We start from the raw sequence: 26358 nt of genomic DNA on the forward strand, positions 1-26358 counted from the left end.
TTTTCCCTGTAAAGTCTCAGTGGTGCACTGCAGGATGTCCAAACCACACCAGAGAGACATAAATTGTCTCACCAAAGGCAATGTGGATTTTATTCTCCCTCTGTAAAGAACAGCTAAAACCATTTCCAAACTGGGACCAGATCTCAGTGTGAACAGCTCTGAACTTGCAATAACTTCGTTCCTGCACCAGAAAGAGCTTTTGGCCCTTCATCATCAGTTTAAATTGCTCCCCCTTCTTAATTAAGGCCTCCTTTGCCATGAACCCCACACAGACTTGACTCGATTCTGCCTCGATTCCCAGCATATTTTAGGAACCTTGGGCAGAAAATTGCACAGCTTATAGAATCCTAAATGGTTTGGGTTGGAAGGGACTTTAAAGACCACCTAATTCCACCCCTTTGCCATCAGCAGGGACACCTTCCACTAGACCAGGTTGCTCACAGCTCCATCCACCCTGTCCTTTAACATTTCCAGGGATTGGGCATCCGTTTTTCGGATCCAGGTTTCACTGGGTGTCTTGGTGGGCTACAAAATCATGTTCCCCAGGAGCAAGACCCCTCTGTTGGCAGCATCCCGTGGGAACCAGCTTCTCAGGGCAGGCACAGCCATCCCCACCTGGCAGCAGGGACATCTTGGGGTCTTGTGGGATGGCGTGGGGGGGGATGTGTGTGCACCCAGAACGTGTGTGTGCTCTCACCTCCTCCATATTTGCATCCAGCTGTTAATTAACAGCCATTAAAGCTCAGCAAACATTTAAGCAGGCTTTAAACAGCCATGAAAACACAATTGCCATGGAAAGCATGCCCACCGAATTAGTGTAATTAAGCACCGATTCCAGAGCCTACCCGAGGCACAGCACGGCTCCCCCAGCCCCCCCTCTGCTGGGTGAGCTCATTCCAGCATTCCTGCACAGTTCCTGAGGGATGGCTCAGCGGTGGCAGCAAGCCCAGGCTGGTGACGGGGAGGTCACCACAGCACTGGTTCCCTGCTCAGCACAGCTCAGAGTCAGGGATGCGGCTCTTTTCCCATTCCCACTGGCTGCCACCCGCCCACTTTTCCACTCCTTGTCCCCGTGTTGCCTCCTCCCTGATCAGGAGTTGTTGACTCCCTGCTCCCGTCCTTGGTGAGGATTCCAGGCTGCTCCCCAGGGTTTCAAAAACCCCCAGATCCTGGGAAAATCACCTGCCTGGTGAGCACTCAAGTGATCTCTTTTTAAAAACTCTTTTTTTATTGATGCCCCCAATTTCTGCAGCATATGTGAGGGAAGACTCAAGATTTTTCCCACAAATCTCGGGCAAAACACACTCTACATTTCTCTAAAAAGAGGCAGACATTCTCCCAGCCAGAGAAATGCAGAGCTGGGACTGGAGCAGCATTCCCAACCCTGTGCACTGGGAGAGAACCCGGAGTCTGACAGTCTGCTCGGGCAAGGATTACACATGTTGAACCTCAGCACAGGTGGTGTTACGTGGAGCAGCCTTTCTGAAGGCACAAATCAAGGAGTAAAAACAAATGCAGAGAAGTGCTGGTTTGACTGTGCCCTCGAGAGATGTTTTCCTGCACAGCCCCGAGCCAGAGTGACACCGAGAGCACGGGAAAAACTGCTTTTCCAGCAGCACATTCCCCGGGAGGGAAGGGCTGACCCCACTGCCGTTGGGTTCATTCAGAGCCCCTCCTTGTCCAACTTGCCAAGACCACTTCATGCAAGGTCCCTGAACATCCCACACCAGGAAAAACTTGTGCTCATCCCCAACTTGGATGAAGTTCAGACAGAAGACCCGGGAGACGAAAGCATCAGCTTTAACTACCTCGAGTGAAATAAATTCAACCCTAAATCTCACTGATAGTCATCTGGATCATCCAATTCCCCTTAGCTCTGCAGATGAATCAACCTCCCAAAGCCCACATAACCTCTTTCAGGCAAGGCTAAGGAGGTCTGGAGAGCTGCTCCCGTGCCATTATCCCTTTGGATCTCCCTGGGATTAAATGAACCTCTCCAATAATACTCCTGAGCACCCTGTCTCTGTATTAAGCCCCGTGCTATTTTTCTCACACACGTGTTTATTTGTTTAGCCCTCTAAATTCAGAGCACAAACTTCTGCCCTGGGACATGGTCATGGTGTCTTGTAGAGGAGCAGAGCCAGGAGCTCTCCTGGGGCTCCATCCTCCCCCTGTGACAGGTCCCTAACCCAGCCCTGCAGAGCAGCTCCTGTGCCCAGGGTGCCAGATTTCCTGATTAAGACAAGAAATGGTTCTAAGCAATCTGTTCCAATGCCACAATTTCCCCTTTTTGTTGCTTTTTTTTTGCATGGAGCACTTGGTGACCCCAAAACCTGCCCTCCTCACCTGCCTCCCTGCTCGTGCACAGTGCCCAGGGGGGCTGCAGGGAACCAGAGCAGGCAGAGGAGACCAAGGCCATAGACCTGAGAGAGAGAGACCAGAGAGGAGGCTCAGCTGTGCACTCATTAGCCTGTGTGTACATGCTAATTAATCATACCAGGTGTGAATAATTAGTAATAATTAACAGCGTGTGTCCTGGCAGATAAGGATGCACATTCCCTGGATCTCATCACACCTCCCCTACGCTGTAGTAGGTACATGGTGCACCCCAGACACAATCTGAATCTTCCCCAAACCCCAGACAAGCAAGTCTGGTTTCCATCCACCCCTCTAGGTGTGGATTTCCACCTGCCTTTGGGTAAATCCTGCCCTGGTGCAACACAGAATCACAGAATCAACCAGGTTGGGAAAGACCTCTGAGATCATCAAGTCCAACCCTTGATCCAACCCCGCCGTGGTTCCCAGCCCACGGCACTGATGCCACATCCAGTCTCACCTTAAACACTTCCAGGGATGGTGGATCCACCCCCTCCCTGGGCAGCCCATTCCAATGGCTGATCACTCTCTCTGGAAAGAATTTCTTCCTAATATCCAACCTAAACCTCCCCTGGCACAGCTTCAGATCGAGCCCTCAAAGGACAAGGGGTAATGATTTTAAACTAAAAGAAGGTTGATTTACAGCAAATATAAGGAGGAAGTTTTTTACAAGGAGGGTAGGGGGGCACTGGCACAGGTTGCCCAGAGTGGTGGTGGATGCCCCATCCCTGGGAACATTCAAGGTCAGGTGGGATGGGGCTCTGAGTAACCTCACAAAATTGAAGATATTCGTGCTCACTGCAAGGGGGTTGGACTAGATGGCCTTTAAAGGTCTCTCCCAACTCCAACCATTGATTCTAAATCATGATTCTAATAATATGATTTAGAATATCATTTAGAAATTATTCAGGGTATCGTTTAGAATGACACATCATTCTAAATCATGATTCTAAATCTCCTACATCTCTTAGTGGAATGGAGTCACAGTACAAGAGTGATTTGCCCCATTTCTGCCCCTGTGGCTCAAAGCACTGGAGAATCATTGGCCACCAAGGCTAATTAGGGGAGAGAACAACATGTAGAGGGTTACTTTGTTACATCCTCAGTTGTTTGTGTCATTAATAATGTAAAATGACACCTCATTAGCTGTTGAGAAGAGGGAAGGTGCAGAAGTCTATTAGAGGGAGACAACAAGGAGCAGCAGCATTTCAAAAGGCAGCAGCATTTATCACAATCCATTTGAAGCTGAGCTGTCTGAGATGTGCAGTGTTGTTTTACAAAACTCCAAATGAGTATTGCTGCGATTGTAAAACACATCAGGATCTTTGTGCTGCCTTTAATCTGTCAGTTCACCTTCAGGAATGTAATGAACTCGTCTGGGTTACAAAATGTTTTATTCAAGGCAAAGTCTGATATTATCATTTAAGATGTAAATCCTAAACTAATAGAAGCTGAAGCTGATAATAAAACAGCAATTAATCCACGTTGAGAGTAACAAAAATTAACAAACGGCTGTTCAAATATTTATAGCAGGAAAGTTGTGTTCCTGGTTCATTGATACGGGTTTGAAAACTGACTTTGAAAGTACAAACCCAGCTTTCTGGCAGGCAGGGAGTTCTCCTGGCAGGAGCTGCCTGGCACTTGCTGCAACAGAAACAGCCCCAGTGACAGCAGCACCCACTGCAGGGGGAACTCATGGAATATCCTGAGCTGGAAGGGACCCACCAGGATCATCCAGTCCAACCCCTGGCCCTGCACAGGTACCCCAACAATCCCACCCTGTCCCTCAGAGCATTGTCCAAACCCCTCTGGAGCTCTGGCAGCCTTGGGGCAGTGACAGCCCTGGGGAGGATTCATTTCTCATTAACCCAATTTTCCTCCTGCCGTTTGCTGTTCTGAATATTTAACCTCTTCTCCATTCCAGGGGCAGGAGGGGCAGGGAAAGGATTCCTGAAGAGCGGTAGTTCTGCAGCTGGTGGGTTCCTCATCCACCTCACTGCACTTGCCTGGCCCAATTTAAACATTTAATGTGCAATATATCCAGAGCAGCTTTCTAACCCCGGGGATAGACTCTTCTCTCTGGAGTTTTTCAGGCTCAGTGGAAAGAAAAACAAGCAAACACAAACTGAGGGAATGATGTGTCTCCACAGTGACGAGCTGGGCAGTGGAACCCACAGTCACATCTAAAGGAGAGGCACCAGGAACTGATGCAGAGACTGAAGAAGTGGAAGTACGTGAAGAAGTCCAAAAACTGGGAGGCCTAGAAAGGTCCTGTTTCCACCTGCAAGGCAGATACTGGCAGGGACCCAGAAGAACCTTCCTGCACAGAGTAGTTATTCTGTTTTCTTCTTGAGACACAAAGCCTGGGCTTGGTTTGTGATTTGGGTTTGGTGACAGGGGTGGGCTGTGCCCCCTCAGGTCACACTGCACCATGGCTGGGGAGGAGAGAAGGAGAAGGGAGAGGAGGACACGACTCCCACAGCCCTACCCAACAAACCTGCCCTGACAGGATGGACCACCAGCCTGAGCTGCTGCCCTTACTGCTTTGTGCCCCCACCTGGGTGATGGACTGGTCAATCCAAATCCCTGAGGCATTAAAAAAATCATCTGTGCACCCCCAGCCCCTCCCACAAACCCTCTGGGGGAGTCAGACACAGAGAAAAATGTGCTCATCAAGGCACACAGTCATTTCATCCCCACCACTTCTCCCAGGCCAAAGGAAAAATTCAAGTTGGCATGTCACTCTGCAAGCAGATGTGTTTCATAATGCATAGGCAGGGTATATTTTATTAATTGTGTTTTTTTGTAGATCTCTGTTTGCAGAGTTTCATCCTTCCATGAAGCTGCTTTGGCTCTGCAGTTTGTGTCGGGTTTTTAATTATTTTTCTTTTCCTGTGGGATCTGATACAACCACCCAGCTGTGAGGATCTGAGCAGGTGGGACAGCAGTAGGAGGGTCCTTGGGACAGAGGAGAGTCCCAGGCTCAAGAATCAGGCAGGGAAGGTTGTTTTTAACATTGTGTGAGGCTTTTAAGCACAGAGTCACCTCTACTAGACAGCAGTTTACAGTGTTCCCTTGAGACCAAACTAAAACCAGTTCCAGGAGATTTAATATTTTCCTTCAATAAACCTTTTGGAAGTGTCATTTGCTTATAGGATCTAACTGCTGAAGGGGAAACAAAAAAGCCTGGAGATGTCTGTGCTGAATGCCCTGCTCTGCGTGTTGATTGATGTATGACAAAACCTCATTTCCTGTGAGGCTGCTCTGCTCTCCCATCCCCCTGCAAAACACCCCTGGTATGGTAAACTTTAAACCAGTGGAGAAGCCAGGAGGGGATGGAAAAACTGAGGGGTCAAGGGAGAGAATTTTGTGATGCTTCAGCCCCACCTCTGCTTCTCTGGCACTGCCAGCTCTCAGGGCTGTGCCCACAGGGAACCCAAGTGGAGAATTCCTGGCTCCAGGAAGCACCGTGTTCTTCTGCTTGTTCTCACTTGGTTTCTCTGACTCCTTCAAGCAGCTTCCAACACTCTGACTTACTTCTGACAGGACCCAGGGACTGGCTGGAGCTGTGTCAGGGCAGGGTCAGGTTGGATCTCAGGGAAAGGTTCTTCCCCCAGAGGGTGGTTGGCACTGAACAGGCTCCCCAGGGCAGTGGGCACAGCCCCAAGGCTGCCAGAGCTCCAGGAGGGTTTGGACAACGCTCTGAGGGACAGGGTGGGATTGTTGGGGTGTCTGTGCAGGGCCAGGGTTGGACTCAATCCTTGTGGGTCCCTCCCAGCTCAGGAGGTTCTGTGACTCTGTGATTCTCCCAGGATGGAGGCCTGGACTGGAGGGTGTCACCATGGCAGGGCTCACCCTCTGTGTTTGCAGCACATCTCAGAGCTCCTTTCAGAGGTTGCAGGAGGGGCTCCTGCCCCAGCCAACAGCACCAGCACAAACACACCTTCCCAAGGGGCCAAAACTGAGAGTGAAGCAACCTGGGTTTTTTCTGTCCCACCTCCAAGGGTTGGCTGCTGGGCACAGCCCCTGGGGTGCTGCCTGACTGCCCCAGACAGCTCCTCCCTCCTGATCCCATCACTTCCATTCCCCTTTAGATGTCCTTCTACAGGTGAAAAAACCACAAGATTTGGGGGCAGGAAAAGGTAGAAGTTAATAATTGGCAGGGGCTGCCCAGGGAGATGGTGGAGTCCCTGAGACTTGAAGGAGACTTGAAAATGGAGTTTCCTAAACTAACTCTTCACAAAACTCAGTTTTTCCTATTTTCAGGCAACGTGCTGGATGCCACACTGTGCCAAGGAGCTCAATGGCTGCAGTATTGGAGATTTAACAATATTCCTGCACTGATCCATCTTAAACACAAGTGCTGGGAGCACCAACAATTCAAAGCCAATGACAGGAATGAATAAAGCAGATTGAACATAACATTAATTGAACCTTCAGACAAGTTCATGCAGTGAAATCAATGTTTGCTGTGCAGATAAACTTCATCTGGGCAAGAAGCAGTGAAGTGACAACAGTTCCAAAATCCATAATCCTCCATGTCATCCCATCCTGTCCTTTCCCTTGAAGATGTTCGGAGTTGATGGAAAAATGGAAGTATTCCTGCACTTGCCTTCACCCCTGGATGAGTTAGGGTGGGGAAAAGTCCCTTTGTGTCACAATGCCATTAAATGATGGCCCTGAGCACTCAAAAGCTGCTTTAATGTATGTTTTCCCAGTGTTGGGGTTTCACAGTGGATTTTAAACTGAAATATCCAGACAAGGCAAAGCAAAACAACATCTCTCATTGCTGTGAGCGGCACAGAGACTTTAGTGTGCTCATTTTCAAGGCTGAAAAGACATTTCTCCTGTTTTATTTTTGTTTTGTTTTGGTTTTTTTTTAATGCAAAAAGCTATTTTCTATGCTATTATTTCATATTTAATGTCAAAGAGTGAGGCTCACTCAGGCCAAGATTTCTTTTCTGATTCCTAGTGCTGGCTCCTCCTGTATTCCTTCAGTTAGGAAATTTCTGATGAAAAATACACAGGTAACCAAGTGCTTAGCTCAAGAAACCATTATTTTTTAATTACAGAAAAACAGACGAAAAAGAAATAAATAAAAAATCCGAGATAAAATTCTGATTCTAAAGGGTAAATTAATATTCAAGATTCCCAGAGGGGGGACAAAAAAAAACTGAGAAAAAAAAACCCCTGAGCTGCTTTTGCACAGGTCCAGAGCACAGAAGAAATAAAACAGTTCTATTTGATCAGAATTCAGGCACTTTTTGCTGTCACATCAGGTACAATTAAATACTGGGTTTGAAAATCCTTATTCTGGCAAATCCTGTGCTACAAACGGATCATTCCCAAAGGCTGAGGATGATTCCAGCCACTGGAATATCACTTCTATATTTAAATAAACCTCACCTGGACTAGGCACTGCCCCAATATTCTTCACATGGAACATTTCCAGTACCTTGGCATCTAACCTGCCTTTTATTGTCACCTGGTAACGAAGGCAACCTTATTCCACGAGATCCAGGGGTGGAGAGAAACATCCCCTTCCCACAGCCAGACTGCCCTGCTCTGCCAGCCCTGTGCCCCCACCAATAACACAGGTTTAATTCACTGCAGGAGCTCTTGGGGAGGTGGAACAGGAATTAGCAGCTTCAACGGCACTGTTCATGTGGTGATACATGAGAAATATTGATCAGTGTGGAGTTCCCTTCCCGGCTTTCTGAGGGTTTTTCCTGATCTTGTTAAAATTCCCTCAGCTCTGACAACCCCGGGGAGGCCCTGTGCTGCTGGAGCCCGAGGGGATCACAGATGCCAACAGTGTTTCCACCAGCTGAGGAGCTGATGTTCAGGGAATTTCCAAGGGAAAAGGAACATCTTCCCTCTGTCTCTCTGCTCCACTGTCTTTGTGTGACTGTGTGTCCTACCAGTTGAAACATTTTGCTGTTGATCAGGACAATGCCATCAGGATTAGTGGTGTTAGAAGACAGGGAATGTGTGAAGGAAGAACGAGGAACCACTTACACTCATCTGCAATAGAATCATGGAGAGGTTTGGGTTGGAAGAGACCTTAAAGCTCATCCCATTCCACCCCCTGCCATGGGCAGGGACACCTTCCACTATCCCCGGTTGCTCCAAGCCCCATCCAGCCTGGCCTGGTGGCTCCAACCTGACCAGCCTGGAGCTTTGATTCCTGACTAACTCACCCTGCTTGGCCTAGAGAAGTTAAATAATGTAATTAGCCATCCATAAACCCAACGAGGGTTTTAGCACCACACAAGCAACAGCATCTCCTTGCCCTCGCTCTGCCTTTGAGTTTTCCTTGCTGGGCAACTGCTGGAAGGGAGGACAACCTTCCCCAGCCCACTCACTCGTGTTATGTGACGACAGCAATTGAATCCAGGCAGCTTTCATGCTCAATTTGGCATTATTTAAATGGCTATGAGAGAAAGAAAATGCTTGGAAATACAAATTTTCATGCACTCGTGTGCTAATACACCGTGCAGATCTGACTGCTGCAAACAAAAGGAACAACTTAATGGCAAGTGTTTATTATGGAAGTTCAACCTTCAGGATCATCTTTGCTTATTTCCAGTCCCTTTGATTTAACTCCTTTGTTTCAGTTTATCCATCAGTGAAGCTGCTGAAAAGCAATTCCCAAAGGGAGAGTTTTATCCTTAATCTACAACTCGTATTTTCCTTGATTGTCCCTTTAAATCTGTGCCCCTTCCTGTAATCTCCAGGGTCTCTTTTGCCTGGAAAAGTGAGGGAGGAAGTTATGTGAACTCACCTAGTAACTGCAAGAACAAGTCACACACCCACGTGGGAATTTGTGCAGAGCAATCAGGGCTCATTCCTGCACAATTACACTAATTACAGGCACTGAATTAAAGAACATCTTCACATATAATTGCTTTGGGATGGGGGCCCTCTGCACATCTCCTTCAGTGTCTATCTATAGGCATTTCCCTGGAAAGTCTTGACTGGAATTTGGTGTTGTTTTGGGGAACTAAAGCCTCCTGCAGAGGAGTTGCAACATTCAATTAAGAAAAATGGACTTCTTGCCTCAAATTCTCGTTTTCTCCTGAAGTGCTGCTTGCAGGTTTTTCCAGCAGGTCCCTGTGCTGGAAACACAGAGCTGATTACCCTGAGCTGACACAGAGTAATCAAATATACTTCAAAGTGAGGAGAATGTCCTGCACCATTACAGAATCACAGAATCACTGAGGTTGGAAAAGACATCCAAGATCATCAAGTCCAACCATTCCCCCAGCACTAACCCATGTCCCCAGGTGCCACATCCACGTGTTTCTGGAACACTTCCAAGGACAGTGACTCCACCACTGCCCTGGGCATCCTGTTCCAATACCTGACCACCCTTTCAGTAAAGCAATTTTCCCTAATATCCAACCTAAACCTTCACTGGAGCAACTTGAGGCCATTTCCTCTCATCCTGTCCCTTGTTCCCTGGGAGCAGGGAACCTGTGGCTGCCCCATCCCTGGAAGTGTCCAAGGCCAGGTTGGACAGGGCTTGGAGCAACCTGGGATAGTGGAAGGGGGGTGGAACAAGATGTTCTTTAAGGTCCTTCTCAAGCCAAACCATTCTGGGATCTGGGATCTATTCTATGGACCACAGGCAGTGTTTCCTATTTCGACACCTGCACAAAAGAGAGAAGAGGCAGCACCAAAATGAAACCAAACCCCACACCTCTCCATCCCCCCAGCAGCAGCATCTGGGATGTGGGGGGTCCAAGTGAGGACATGGACTGTCTTGTAGCACACCAGTTTCCAACATTAGGATCTGAAGACTGGAGCCTAAAAAGCAGGGGAAGACAAAGGGCTTGGGATGAGAGTCTCATGCACTCAGGAAAAAAAACTCTGAACAGAATCATGTGAGATGAGAGTGTGTTTAACTCCCAACATCACACAGATTCTACCAGCAGCTAAAATAAGAAACTATTAGCAAGGCTGCCAGGATTGGGGAAGGGAATGAACAGGGAGTGAGGGGTGGCTTCCAGGAGCTGCTCGTGGGTGGGAAGAGCTCGTGAGTGAGGAGCAGCTCCAAACACATGGCTCTGGTGCTCAGCCCAGGGGACCTCACTGCCCTGGGGGGCTCAGCTCACTTCAGCTGGGAGTGAAGGTCACTGCAGAGCACTAAAGCTCAGCCTGGCTCAGGACCAGCCTTCTGGGAGGGAAGGCTACAGACTGTCTCCTTCTAATTTAGGTGCTGGGGGGTTGTTATCCTTTTTATCTGCCTCTGGAATTTTTCTTCTCCCTTTAATAGAAAGGCGTTTGTTAAATCATTTGGTTCTTTTTGGGAAAATAGGGAAATCCATTCACTGAACACTGGAAAATTAGGAACACTTCTGCCAAGTTTTGGGGTCAGTGCATGGAAACTCAGACCTCGTTAAGAGAGATCACAGCCTAAAGAAAAGCCTCACAAGGATCATGCACTGCCCAGGCTTGTCATTGACTTCTCTACCCCATCAGTCCATGTTTCACCTCGTTGTTTTTCCACATCTGAAGAACTGCACAAGAAGAAATACATAATTTTTTTCTTCCCCAGAGTCACAAGACTTGGTCCCACAGCCCTGGAAAAGGAACCTCAGAGCACCCGCAATATCCAACAGAAAGGACAGACTCTGGAATTGTCCCTTTTTTTAATCCCATTCACCTGCAAATAGAAGAACTGGTGAAGATGGTAAGATGGGAACTTATCTGGCATTTTCAGAGAGGCCTTCCCTGATGCTCATGGACTCCTATGGCCAAAAACATGCTCCACAGCTGCATTGCAAAGTGGATGACAGACAATTTCATCCTTGCTGAAGTGTTTTGAGGTTGCTGACACCTGGCATGTGAGAAACTGTCTGCATCAATCTCAAAGATAAATCCCTATCCCCTTGCACGTCCCAAGTAATCAAAGCTCTGGATAATCTTTCCCTCCCACACTGGGGTATTTTGGTCCCCAGCTGGTGGTTTGTCTCCAGCCAAGGCTGGTTGGGCAGCCTGGAAGCCCTGTGGTGATGACAGAAGGCAGTGCCTGAGCACCTGCTGCTCTTATCCCAGCTCCTGCTGGCAGGGAGATGATGGTGAAACAGCCCCTGGGAAAAAACTGGGAGCAGCCAACAACATCCCACAGCAATGGGGCATCCCTTCTCATCCCTTCTCATCCCTTCTCATCCCTTCTCATCCCTTCTCATTCCTTCCACCATCCCACAGCCTCAGGAACCACCGAGAGCCAAAGTGAGCATGAGTTTATCACTTCTCCCAGCCCATCTCCTGTGTCCTCGCTGCTGTGGTGCCACAGAACCAAAGCCTTCCTGAAGAGGGATTCACACCCTCAAACTCATGCTCCTCAAGGCCTTCACTGCCTGAGGGGGAAGGTGCTGTCCAGAGGAGTCAGGAGGGGCCGTGGGCTCCTGACACCAGTCACAGGTGGTGACAAAAAACTCACTTTGATCCAGTTTGAGAAGGAGCACCTGAATCCTGCTGCAGAAGGGCTGTGGAAGGGCTCCAGAGACTCCCAGCATGAGCAGTTTTATTGTCTCTCCTCTCTAGCAGCAGCAATTCTTCCATATCTCACAGACCTGACAATCCCAGCAGGGCTCCCTGTGGTCCTTGCCCAAGGGTGAAACCCCCCTGGCCCAGCCTGGCACCTCCCCTGGGCAAAGGGTGTGACAGACACAGACCTGGGCCATGGCAGTGCCCCTCTGACCCAGGGTGGCTCTGCAGGGAAGGCAGTGCTGCAACCACCTGAACCGGTGCTGCCACATGTATTTGAGATCCCCTTCCAAAGGGCAGGGAAGAGAAAAGTCAGGAAGAGGTTTCCTGGTCCCTGAGGAAGCTGAAGATGCTGAACGCAAGACCAGAAGCAGAGGTGGGACATGTCCCAGATTTCATCAGCTCCACAGAACTGCTTTGCCCACGAGCTGCAAACAAGGCAGGGCACTTTAAAAAAAAAATCCATGGCAATATGGATGGGGTGAGAAAGCAAACCCTCATTTTCATGGAGAATGGTGGGGGAAAAAGGATAATATGATAAGAAAGCATGTATTCAAACACAAACACCACTTCCAGAAGGAACAGAGAGTGGAGAACTCAGGAATTCCTTCTCAGCCACCACACAGTCATTCACATCACGAGCCCAAGCTCCTCCTTTGCAGAAACATGATTAGACCATATATTCCACCCTGGAATGAATGAGGGTCCCATGGCAAGCACAAGGAAAGATTCATTCCTCCCACAAAAGTGACAAATAGGGATAATTCCACCTCGTTTCCTAGATGGCTTTTTGGCCTGGCTGCAATAAAACTGTAACTGTAATAGCATGGGCACACAAATTATCTGGTTTGGAATTACAAACCCCTGAGGAATTGGGCATTTCACTGCATAGATCTGCTTGGCTTTGATTTTTGGGAATGGAGTGTGACCCAGAACAGCTCACACAGCCCAAGTGAGAGCAAGCACATTTCCCAGAGCAGTTGACTCGGTGGGAAAAGGGACCTGGGCCACAGCTCAGCCTTTTATCAATGCTAATGTCAATCTTTCCACCCTGGGAAAGATTTGTGATAAGGGCAAAGATACCTCAGACTGTTCTTCCCTTCCTCTTCCATAAATTTACAACCCCAAGGACACCTGTTAGCATGAGTGGAGATAAGGAAGGCTGCTCATATTTCCTTATCTGGAGCTCTGTGTTTTATAGCCCTGCAGCTTTATGGGACAACAGGGGTTGTATTCCCAGAGGGAAAGTCCCTGTGAACTTCAGGAACAGCTTCCTAAACACTCAGTGGCCTCCTGAGAAGACAGCAGTGATTCACACCTGTAATAGAGGCAGACACACTGACGTAGAGAGAAAAGCCATGGGAGTTCATCCAGCCCAGGTGCCCCTCCAGACAGGGGTTTTCCCATCAGGAATATAAATATTCCAGGCTTGTTTTGGTCTGAGATACCATCAAACCCCAGATTGTCTCTGGTGGAGGCAAGTGAGCACGAGCAGAGTGAGTGAAATGCCAGTCTGCATAAAATAATTAAGGAGCAACATCCACGGAGCACCCAAAGCCACCTGAGTTTCAACCCCATCTGCCACCTCTTTGTCTGGCTTTTCAAACAGCACCTACTGTCAAGGCTGTTTGACACTGTGCTTAATGTACTGGTAATACATTCTTTCATTTTAACTGTAATTTATGAATAAACTCCATAAAAACCTACGATGGTACAGGTGCCACAGAGCAAGAATAGATGCAATTATTATTAATTATATTAATATAATTATCAATATAATTATTAACTATTAATATAATTATTAATATCATTATTAATTATTAATAAATATTAATAATTAATTATTAATAATTATTGATTATTAATATAATTATTAATTATTAATATAATTATTAATTATATTACCAATAATATAGGTGCTATTATTGGTAATATACAGCACCCTGAGCTTCCCCGACTTCTGCTCAGTTTGGGGCTGGCATGCAATCCAGAATTAGTACTTAAGCCAGGCTTTACAAATGCTGGAACTTGAGAGGCTGGAAAAGCCCTGTTTGTGAAGACAATATCAAACTCAAAACATGGGGGATACTGAGACTGTATTCACACCTTCTAAATGATTATTATTCCATGCAAGTGATTTATTTCTCCTTGCAACAACAGGCACATAATTGGAACTGGCTCCTGTGCTGAGCAGCACACGGTTCACTGCCCAGGCAGCACATCCTGCTCCCACAGCAGGGAGGGGTGTCAAGGGATCTTTCTTGATCCATAGGGAAAATCAGGAGGAAGTGCAGACTGTGGGAACACTCTCCATGACCCACTGGAGAAACTTTCCTGTCCAGGGACTGTGGCAGAGGCTGGAAGTGGCCACACAGATGTCTCAGGTCAGAGGAATTACTTGTTAGAAGGAGCTGTGGGTTCTGGTTTAGATGTGCAGGTGATTAAAGGCTGGTGGGACTTGAGGTGACTGTGTGACCATCCCCTGGGCTCCTGACCCTGAGTACACTGTGGCTCTGCAGCTCTTGCCCACGTTGGACAGGATTTGTCCCTGAACTCAGCCAACACCTCTCCCGTGGGCCCTCAGCATCAGGAGCTGTGGGCATTCAGCTCTGACATCCCTGTGTTTGCAGGCAAATGTTCTTACAGTGTCTCTGAGAATCAGGGAGTCAATTAGGTGGGAAAAGACCTCTAAAAGCACTGAGTCCAACCACCCCCCAGCACTGCAAGGCCACCTCTAACCCATGTCCCCAAGTGTCTTTTAAATCCATGTCCCCCATCTACGTGTCTTTTAAATCCTTCCAGGGATGGGAACTCCACCACTGCTCTGGGCAGCTGTTCCAGTGGTTGACAATCCTTTCCATGAGGAAATTTTCCATTATATCCAACCTAAACCTTCACTGGAGCAACTTGAGACCGTTTCCTCTCCTCCTGTCCCTTGTTCAGTGGGAGCAGAGCCTGACCCCCCCGGCTCCCCCCTCCTGTCAGGGAGTTGCAGAGCCAGAAGGTCCCCCCTGAGCCTCCTTTTCTCCAGGCTGAGCCCCCCCAGCTCCCTCAGCTGCTCCTGGTGCTCCAAACCCTTCCCCAGCTCCGTTCCCTTCTCTGGACACGCTCCAGCCCCGCAATGTCCTTCTTGGTGTGAGGGACCCAGAACTGCCCCCAGGATTTGAGGAGTGGCCTCACCAGTGCCCAGCACAGGGAGACAATCCATGCCCTTGTCCTGCTGGACACACCAGAGCTGATCCAGCCAGCAGGATGCCTTGGATGATGGTTGTTGGATCACCCAGACACGTGTGATCCACATGCCCAGCCTTGGCCATCCAGCTGTGCCGACGGATCCTCCACCACTGCCAAGGCTCTGAGCCACCCCCAGGCAGCCAAAGTGCTTTCAAGTCACCTGTGCTTCAGGTGAAAAGGGTTGGATGGGGTTTGGAATATGGGAACGGGAGGAGGAAGAAGGAAGGCAGAAGATAAAGGGGAAATTCTGCTATTTGATCTGCTGGAATGAAAAGGTCTAAGATCTCTTCCTTGAAGTGCACAAGGATGAAAGGAACAGGAGCACAATTTGGGGTGTGCTTGTTTGCTTGCACTTGAGACTAAAACTGCACAAAAAGAGCTAAAAAAGAAAACTCCTTTTGCTTCATTTTATCTGAGGACAGGATGCAGACAGCAGGGTTCATATTTACCTCTCATTTAGATTCAACAAATGTGTTCTGTGAATACATTTTTAGAAACTATTTTTCTTCAGGAATACATTTTTTATTAGCTGTTATTGCTCAATTTGTGCTGGTTTTTAAAGAACTCATGTGGCTTGTAGGGACAGATGAGGAGGAGTGATTCATGACTCACTGCAAAGATCCCAGTTTTTATAAAGCCTCATCAATAAGTGGTTTCGTGGGTTTTCAACACAGGTGAACACTCTGGGGCAGTTGTGGCCTCTCTGGAAATGCACCTGGAGAAGACACATCCAGGCTTTGCACAAAGGCAGGAGGGACAGGTTGGAGATGACAGAGGTGTTCACAGGGCACATCTCCACATCTCCACTGAAGACATCTCTTTGTGTGATCCTTTAATTGCAATGGAGATTTTCTTCCTTCTACTCCTCAATTCCCCCTCCTTTCCCACCCCTAGAGCTCACAGGACAAATGGAATCAGGTATTGGGATTTTACTACTTCATTCACAGGGTTATTTGAGGGATAACACCATTTTTTACAACAGCAGAATATATTTTCCCATTAATATCTAGAGGGCAAGGCCAAGATGGAAACACCAGAGGAAAAAAACCCAGAAAGTGTGTTCAGGTCTGGGTGCAGCAGAGTTGGGACATTTCAGGCTGCACAGGATCTGGGAATTCCTCCTTCAGTGGTAACAACTCCCTCACACTGATGCATAAGTAGATTCTTTACAATGCATATTCTCCATACAAATCTATTTTCTGCGTAGGGATATAGGTGAAAAATAAGTCTGGAGGGAAATATGTCTCTCTCCATCCCAAGATCACATTTAGGATCACAGACCCATTTCCTTGGTCGTGCTAAATGACTTGGCACTGAAATAAATCTTTAACTAAAAAAAAAAAAATCCATTTTCTTTTCCCATTATCCACTGGAGGAAAAAAAAAATAATGGAAAAAAAAGTCAATAGAACAACTAAAAGGAAACAGGAAAGAAAGCAATTCCTCCTCTACCTGCTCCTACCTCACCAGCACCAGAGGTTGGAGGGCTTTTCTCCTCCAGGTATTTTTGCAGAAGGATTCCCAATGCACAGAGGGGTCACACCAAGTGCTCCAGCAGCCCCGGGGGATCTGGACCCCTGAGTTAAGTGTGAGGTTTCCTCAAGAAGGAATGACAAGCTGTGAAAGGAGTGAAGACACGGCACAGATTGCAGCCACACAGCCCTTCCCACGCAGGGAACACCCAGGGAAGGGCAGAGCCAGGCAGAAGGCAGAGCATCACTGCTATTGCTCCCAAGCCTCTGAATTATGAGGCTGAGAAATACATTTTTTATTTCATTTTTTTCCCCTCTAAAATATCCCCCCAGTCCTGGAGATCCTTCAGCAATAATTCATGACCTAAATTACTTCCCTTTCCTGTTCACCTTACTAGGGAAGTGTTAAATAAATTGCATCCCAGGAATGTTCTGTTGTTCTCCTTTGAATTAGCTGGTACAGGGCTGTAAAAGAGGAGAGATTTAGATTAGATTTATGGAAGAAATCCTTCCCTGGGAGGGTGGGGAGGCCCTGGCACAGGTTGCCCAGAGAAGCTGTGGCTGCCCCTGGATCCCTGGAAGTGTCCAAGGCCAGGTTGGACGGGGCTTGGAGCAACCTGGGCTGGTGGAAGGTGCCCCTGCCCGTGGCAGGGGGTGGAACTGGATGATCTTTAAGGTCCCTCCCATTCTGGGATTCTGTGAAACATCTCCTCATCTTTTTCTGGAGGAAAACATAAAAAAAAAAAGAGCATTTAGAAAACTATAAACTTGTAGAACGCAAAATGTCCTGCATGAGGAAAACTGCAAAACAGTCATTAAAACAACCTCAAAATAACAAGGAGCATGTGGCCTTTTGCAGAATTCACTTGTCAAGAAGTGCATCTGCTTAGCACAAGACCAATTATTTTCTTGCTAGGAAAGCCTAAAGACTTAAGTGGTATTTTAATTAAGGCGCTTCCAGAAGTAGGGACACATTTTAAATGTTAGACAAATAAATGAAAGGCAACCACAGTGCAGTGTCATGGCTGAAAGGCTGATGAAACTGGGGGGGGAAGAGGCTAATTATATTATTAGAGAATAGTTACATGATTTCAGAGAAGGTGTGATACAAAAAACAAGGGGTGAATGTGACAATGCTGCTGGAGGAGCCACTCATTAGTGCTTTTCCCAGTCCCCAAATGCAGAAGTTGTGGGTGTCTGGCCGAGCAGGGCTTGTATTTTATCAGCTCAGTGGTACTTCAATCAATCCCTGGAAGTTTATTCCTCAAGTCACTGAGGAATAACCAAGATGGAAGTTAATTCCTCAAGTCACTGCAAACACACTGAAGATTTTTCAAGAGTGACAGGAGCACTCCTCAGCAGCAATGTCACCAGCACAACAACATGAGGGACAGGGAAATATTGTGACAATGTCAATTCAGCCTCTTGATGAAGAAAGGAAACCGATTCCAGGAGACCAGCTGGAATATTGTCTATGATGTACAGGTTAATTAATCACCTCAGACAAAATAAAAGAGCCAAACTCAGCTCCCCACAAGGAACCAGGCAGTGAAGAAGCTGACTTTGACCTCCCCTCCTTCCAGGTAAATGCTTTTCTCTCTCTGGTACACTCCTGAACCTGAGAACTTGTCCATCACGTCAGAGAATATTGGTATGTTGTACAAAATATTTTAGTTTTAACCAAATGTCCATTGTGGAGGAAAATTGGTAATTCAAGCCTTGGAGCAGCTGTACCCCGGAGGGATTTAAAAATCCTGGGGAGGTGATTCAGTGGCTTGGCAGTGCTGGGTTAGTGGTTGGAATTGGTGCTCTTAAAAAGGTCTTTTCCAACCTAAACAATTCTGAGACCTTAAGACAGACGTGGCCTGGATCTCCCTCCTGCCTGGACTTTCAAAATCCTGGAAAGGACCCCATAATTCCATAGATCATCACTCCTTCACTGAAGATAAGGGAAACAAGGCACTCCAGAGCAGTTAAAGAGCTGCCCTCCAAAGTTAAGCACTTTGTAAGATGAAGTTAAAACATTTAACTCATAGTTCAATCTTGTTACAACTTCATTTCCCGAAATGGGATAGAGGGAATTTCACTCCAAACACTGTCTCTGTGACCAGGTGCACAAGCAAAGCTCCCATAAGTGGGAACAAGAGCAGATACCTCCTGAATTGCTCTGCACCAGCCAACAGCAGGAATCTGGCTGAGGATGCTGTCACTTGGAAACAAAGGGCATCAAAGTCTTCAGGCAAAAGCTGCATTTCTTCTGTTTCCCTCAAATATGTTGTTTTTGACGCCGACCTTGGCAGTTGCACCTATTTATAACTGATGGCCAACAACAACAACACAATTTGAAAACCAAATTCATCCCAGTCCTTTGGAGACAGCTCTTCCTTCACCTTGAGCTCCTTAAACGAAGCTGAGTGAAAGAACAACAACATTCTGTAAAGCCAGAAGGGGAATGATGGTCTCTCCTTTTCTATGCCATTCACTTGGCTCCAAAAATACATGAAAAGTCAAAGCAAATCAAGCTGAGCAGCCCACCAAGGGTGAGAAGGGAGATAGAGCCATTCTGGCTTTCCAAAAACCACACTCCAGCTCTACACCGAGTTACTGCTCACCTCAAGCCCTGTTAGGTGAGGGTCTGCAGCATTTGTTAGGCATGAAATCACTCCAGAAGGATTCCTTTGACAGCCCACAGCTGATTGTTCCTTTCACATGTGGGCTCTCGAGGTTAAAGCCTGGCAGGAAGCTCACCAGATTTGGTCATCCCTGACCTGGGATTGTGATTTTCCCCGTGGATGATTTCCTCCACAGATGCACAGCTCTGCTTATCCTCAGGCTCTGTCAAAGGCCAAGCCTGCACACACCTTGCATTTGTGTTGTCTTTGTGTCTTATCCTCTCAGTATCTTCCTTTTGTGACCCTTTGGGTCCCAGCAGTGCCTGAGAGAGACACCTATTCCCAGATATTCTCCTGGGAATGCCCTGATCCAACAGATCTCAGCTCATTTTTCTTCCTGCCCCGCTTCATTTGCAGAGATGCTCCTGCACTTGGACTGGGGAGGCTTTAAGGGTTGCATGTCACCAGTGATGCTGCCCATGGCAGGGGACTGGAACTGGATCATCTGGAAATTCCAAGCCAAACCATTCTGCATTCCATGATTCCATGATTCTGTGCTCTGGGCTAGCTCTCCAGGACAAGGCTGTTCCCTGTATGGCCTCAAAGTGGTTCTCCAGAACCACTTACTTGTTAAAAGGGCAACTTTGACTCCACTAAACACCAAGTTTTGTACCAGTGCACCAGTGACCCACGAGCAAAGCTTCCAGCTCAAGGATCCCTGCCCAGAGGACTCGGGAAACCTGGTAAATCCCTGGAAAGCTTTTAATACAGAGTTACAAAACCCTTGTACCAGCTCTGCCCCTTCCACCTGAAGGACCAACACAACCCTGATGCCAGATGGCTCCAGTTCCAGCTCCAGGGAGGGAAGGCAGAGGGGGCAAGGGCAGGACAGGCAGCAGCCTCAGACAGACAAACACACACTGGTGGTGTGGCAGAAAGTCCAGAAGGGTGAATCATGAGGAGAACTCATCTCCAGAGACAGGACTCAAGGAACAGACAGGGAGTTGTGCCAGGGTAGGGTCAGGTTGGATTTCAGGAAAAGGTTCTTCCCCAAAGGGTGGTTGGCACTGCCCAGGCTCCCCAGGGCAGTGGGCACAGCCCCAAGGCTGCCAGAGCTCCAGGAGGGTTTGGACAACGCTCTGAGGGACAGGGTGGGATTGTTGGGGTGTCTGTGCAGGGCCAGGAGTTGGGCTGGATGATCCTTGTGGGTCCCTTCCAACTCAGGATATTCCATGACTCTGTGATTCCAGTCTCCTCTGAGTATTTCAGACATGGGCACAGTCAGTCCTGCCCCAGCAGACCCATGGGCAGGGATGGGGTGCAGGGACCTGGCACAGACCCAGGGCCAGCCCGTGGGTGGTTCTCAACCAGCCTCATGTGGCAGAGGAGCCCTCAGCACTGCTCTTCCTAATGAGACCTGATGGCCCCAGAAGCTCCAAACTAATTTTCTGATGTTTCTCCACCCTTGTACCCTTCAGGCTACATCTTCAGATAGGATGAGAGATGCTTTCCTCAGTTTAATTTTGCTCCCAGACAAGGCAAACTAAGAAAAGAAGCCATGACAAGCCCTGCTGTTCCAAATAAATGACAGAGTGAGACTGTCTTGAAGCACAGAAGTTACATGAGTATATTTTCTTGCCAGAGCAGAGTTTAATTTTCCATAAGGAAGCAGCTGAGAAATGTTTCTCGGAAGATGTAGGGAATGAAGGATTTATAAAGGCACATTTTTTCTGCTTCAGCTGCTGGATGCCCCTCCACCAACCTCTCCTTCCCTGTCCTCTGGGCCCAGCTCTCCAGCTTCACCAGGAGCTCCAGTGCTGAGTTATCTCTGATGTGCAGCAGCAAAGCACGAGTTTAACAAGCTGGAGAAGGAAAATAGACCCATTTATTACTATTAGTGGCATTGCTGGTTAAAAGAGGGATGGGCAGAGTGCTGTGCAGAGTGAGGACCTTTAAAAATCTCCTCTTCTGTGTTGCCATGCATTTCAGGAGTCCTTGTTGTGCAGCACAGCAACCAAAGAGCACACTGAGGGAGCTGATCATCTCTGCCCATCTCTCCCTGTACAGCTGCTATATTTAACCAGGATAATCCATAACTATGCCCCTGTCCTCCAGGGACCCACAGTGGGAGCTCCTGGGTCTGGTGTAGTGAACCTTCCTCAATAGGTGCAGATCTTGCCAAAAAGAAAGGCAATTAATAGTTTGTACCTGGCAGGAGCTTGTGCTGCTGGGGATCCACTGGCACTAATGAGAGTTCCTGGGGAACACCCATGGGATTTGGAGTGGCCTGTTTCCCTTTCTCTGAAAGGCTTTTCTTGGTGGTGCCAACTGACAGAACAAGAGGTAAAGGGCAGAAAATGATGCCCAGGAAGCTCCACCTGCACACAGGGAAGAATTTCTTTCCTGTTCCTGTTCCTGAGCATTGGAACAGAGACCAGAGAGGCTGTGGAGTCTCCCTCACTGCGGACATTCCAGAACTGTCTGGACACAATCCATGTGCTCTGGGATGACCCTGCTGGAGCAGGGAGGTGGGACCAGATGCCCCACTGTGGTCCCTTCCAACCTGAACCACTCTGGGACTCTGTGTGTGAAAAGATCACCCAGGCTCTCCCTACAATTTTTTTCTGGATTCCTTCCCTTGTCACCCAGCTCACAGTCAAGGATATGGATCATTTCAGCTTTTCCACGCTCTGCTTTTGCTCATTCACCAGAACCAACAGCATGTTCCAGTGTGCCCTCTTCCAGCTGCCAGCTTTCCCCACTCCCACCAACACCACAGATGGGATTCCATCCAGGTTCCTTCATCCAGGGCATCGAGTACAGCTGCAAAGAACTCCTCATGGAGAGAGGTGAGACCCTCTGGAAACAGGGAGTCCAGAGACTGCATTTCTCCTTAATCTTGTGCAGCATCCCAGTTGTGTTAAGCTCTGGATTCTCCAGCTTGCTGCTTGGTTTCTTTTCTACATCTCACTTCTTTTCTTTTATTTATTTTTAATTATTCCATTTTCATGCTAAGCATAAGGAGAACCCTCATTCATTTCATATATTTAATGTATTTGATGTATTAATCATGTATTTCATATGTTAACTGTGTAGTTAATCATCTCACCATCCCACACTCACAATTTTGACTCACTCCAAATTCCATACTCAGATGTGTCCTAGTCCATCTTCACTGGGAAATTACCCCTTCCTGATGTATCATACCATAAACCTCCTCTTTCCAGTGATTCCCACTGCATGTGCCTTTTATTTAACACCTCCAGCCCTGTACTGGGACAGAGGCCCCTCTGCCCTCCCAGGGGAGGGCACTGCCAGGCCAGGAGAGCTCAGTGATGCCGTGCCCTGCACAGCTTCACCCCTGGAGCATTTTAGGAGGTCTCAGTCTTGCCAAAAAGCACTTTATGGTCTGTATCTTGCCCCCCCTGGGCAGGGGAGGTGATGCCAGCACGGTTCTGGAGGCAGCACAGCCACCCCACTGCATTTTCCCCTCTGCTGGAGCTGGCCCAGGTAAAACCCCAGTGGTGGATCTGCTGCTGGCAGGAATTAACTCAGTTTGACTCATGAAGTAACTTTGCTCTTCCCTGACTCACTTTTCTTATCCTTAAATGCCTCCCTCTCTCCTCTCCCACACAGACAACTGAGCTCCTGGGGTGTCTCCTTCTAGGCAGCTTCCAGAGCAGCCTGGAATTTCAACACAAGCTTCTGAGAACCAGAAGGAAAAGCCATCAGGAGTGGACTTTGCTTGGTGTTTTAACTAATAATTTCTGGTTTTTTTAGTTTTCAAGGCCCTTATCACTTAAAAAAAAAGTAGAAGGCAGAGAAGACATCAAAGTCTTCATCGGATCAGTCCTGAAATCTCAGAATTGTATTATAAATAAAAAGAAATCATTTCTCCTTTCTTGAGTGTGCAGATTTAAGAGACTGAATAAACATTTCGGCTTTTAATAAAACATCTCTTTTCTAGTCTTGTGGTAGCACAGAGAATTTGGAATCACAGAAATGTTCAAAGCAGACAACTTCAGGGTTATATCAGGTCATTCAGCGCTTGTCCAACTGTGTTCTGAAACCCTCCAAGAATGTACATCCCACATATTCCTGGTCAACCTCTGTGGTGCTTCACAACTCCAGGGGCTGAACAGCTTCACCCAAGTCTATACAAAAGGTTCAGAAACCTGCAGGTAACCAAACAGAAATGGTAAAATAAATTGCTTTACAAAAAAAACCAACCATGTGATTAAGGGAGCCTTCATCAACATCTGCGTGTAAAGAGAGATGGCAAAGCAGGTCAAGCTGGTTCAGTTTTCCTTTGTTTGTCATGAATAACTTCAAAAAGATAAATATCTGGTTATCTCACCAGTTAAAGTGCTTTAACAGTTGGTTCTTCTACAGTGTTTCATTTTCCTTGCAGCCCATCCCATCATGGCCAGTTTAGGTGGGCACCTCTCCAGGAATGCCTTGGAATCTCTCAAACGTATCCTCACTTTTGAGGGACCACAAACAATGTTATGAGGGTCCAACCTCACTCTGAGAGCTCCTTGTCTGTCCCCCCAGCACAAGGCTCTGCTGAGGGGCCAATCCAAAGACCAAGGGGATCTGCTGAAAGGCTCTGCTGCCCTCAGAGATCCCTGGAAAAGCCACACCTTGCTGGCAGCCATTCCATGGGGCAGCAGTCCCGAGCCTGTTTTGATGCTCTAATTAATGGCTTTGTTCTTTCCCTTCTCAAGCTGACAGTTCATTTTCCCTCCCACAGGTTCCTGCCATCACACAAGAGAATATTTACAGCCGTTATTCCCTGTGCCTGTGCATCATCCCAGACAACTCTTCATGGGACATCCCCTCTCCCTGAAAGGAGGCAGAGAGAAATGGAAGTTGAGGAGTGTCTCAGGTTGCACATTTCCCTCATGCCTCCCTTAATTTTCTCCCAGCCTCTCCAATGTATGTGAAAAAAAAGGAATCCAGATTAAAATATTTCAGAAGTCATCTCTGATGAGGAACCCCACAAGGTGGGGACAGCATTCAGGAGGAATTTCTTCATGGAAAGGGTTGTTAAGCGTTAGCAGGGGCTGCCCAGGGAGGTTTGGAGTCCCCATCCCTGGAGGTGTCCAAGGAATGACTGGCTGTGGCACTGAGTGCTCTGGGCTGGGGGACAAGGTGGGGATGGGGCATAGGTTGGATTTGATGATCTTGGAGGTCTTTTCCATCCTGAATGAGCCTGTGATTCTGTGAGTCTGTGAGTCTGGGACTCCATCTGGCTGCTTGTTCTCAACAGCTGTTGGGAGAGAGCAGGGAGGGCCCTTCTTGGAGCCCCTCACTTTGCTCCAGCCCTTGTCTTTGGTCTCAGCCTGGCCTAACCATGGGTAATCCAGACTTGGAGGTGAGGGGCTGACCCCAGGAGGGGCCTGGACCCACTGCTCTTGGCCAGGCCCTGGGGACTGCAGCAGGACACCACTCCTGCCTTCCCATTCCCCACTCCTGCCTTGTGTTCCCCTGGGAGCAGCCCGCTCCTCCTGCTCCCTGCCAACTTATAACCGACTGCATTTGTTGGAAAACACAGCTCAGAAAAGGGGGCAAACGTGGGAGAGGATCCCCCTCCCTCTTGTTATAAAACACAACGTGGTTTTGCAGAGCTTGTTGCTGAAATTTTACTTCCTGTGCTTTTCCTTTAGGCTCCTCTAGTCAAACCAAAAAAAGAATTCCACCCTTTTTGTTGGAAAGGAGCCAATTGCTGGGTGAATCGTGCCTGTGGATTCACACTTAGGTCTGTCTGTCACTCTGGTGCTGTCCTTCTAAGCTGGGAATTGGGATGTGCTGTTTTTAATGCAGGACCATCCTGGAAAAAGCCTGTTCTGCTGGCAGCAGTGACAGGGCTGGGACACAACACACCTCTGAGGACACCTCAGCCCACATCCCAACCTCTCTGCTGCTGCAGATAGGAAGACTGAATGGATGCTTTGTGCAAAATAGGACATTAATTTTACTGACAGGGTAATAATAAGGCTACTAAATCAGTACTAGGATTTTTGTGTTACATACACTATTTAAATTACTTGTCATCTTTACAAATTGTAACCTAGATAAATGACCAGCAGAATGTTTACACATGTGACTTGAAATTGAGACTTTCTAACCATGAAGTGGCATTACTGAAGAAAAATGTGCTGGACAGTGATAGTCCTCGAAATACAACAGTGTGGCAACAGGATGAATCACTCCTACTGAACAGGAACTGTCTCTCCTGAAGTGCATTAATGCTGTAATCAAAATGTGACATCCTGAGCTGCTGTTTAATCTACATCGAAAGGTGAAAATTAGGAAATATGCTTCAGGATCCTATTTCTTGCACCTGGAAGCAGGTGCTTGCAGACCCCAGAGCATCCAGCCACAAGATGCCAGCTCCTTCTGTCCTCAGCACGGAGTGTTTCCAGCAACCAGCACATTGCTCCAAGCAAGGTCCAGCCCCTGCTCACCTGCTTCGGGGTGCAGGGCTCACACTGGATTTCCAAAAGCAGGAGCAGCACAGCATGTTCCAGAGAAAGGAATTATGATGTTGGGAGTTGCTCTACAAGATCTTGAAGCCGTTCTGACCTGTGGCTGGTTTCTGCCTTGCACAGGAGTGAGTCCTGTGAGAAGATCCTCCCCTGCAGGAGTTCAGGGGGAGCACAGGCAGGTCCCACCATCCAGGGCTGTGTCTGTGGGCAGGTGACATTTTAGTGTGCAAGGCAAGGATTGCTGGCTTTGGAGGAACTACAGAATCACAGAATGGATGAGGTTGGAAAAGGCCTCTGAGGTCATTTAGTCCAACCTATGACCCAACACCACCATGTCAACCAACCAGTGTCACATCCAGTCTGTCCTTAACCACCTCCAGGGACAGTGACAACCACAGCATCCTGCAGGAACAGCTCAGGGCAGACTGACAGAACACACACACAAGGACTTATCCCTTATCTTTTGGCAGGGTCAGACCTGTTCTTTCTTTTTATCTTCCTGCTGTCAAGTCCAAATTGTGAACTGGGCTCCCTTCCATCAGGGGATACCCAGACATGATTTGGACACACCAAACCAGCAGCTCTGGGGGCTGATCCTGCCCCACTTGAGAGGAGCAGTTTGTTTTCCACAGGAACAGATCCTTGTGGAGGGCAGAAAAGAAAAATTTCCATTTTTCCC

The 26358-nt window shown here is 47.9% G+C and overlaps 1 non-coding gene across 1 annotated transcript; it reads right to left on the bottom strand.

The window, feature by feature from the left end:
* Positions 1–10850: 10850 nt before the first annotated feature.
* LOC113972667 lies at positions 10851–10940 on the bottom strand. Its single transcript, XR_003535961.1, has one exon. It is a non-coding gene; the product is annotated as a small nucleolar RNA Z159/U59 (small nucleolar RNA).
* Between the last annotated feature and the right edge of the window lie 15418 nt (positions 10941–26358).

Source organism: Neopelma chrysocephalum, unplaced genomic scaffold (genome assembly GCF_003984885.1).
Source record: "Neopelma chrysocephalum unplaced genomic scaffold, ASM398488v2 Primary Assembly neopelma1_94, whole genome shotgun sequence".
Classification (NCBI taxonomy): Eukaryota; Metazoa; Chordata; class Aves; order Passeriformes; family Pipridae; genus Neopelma; species Neopelma chrysocephalum.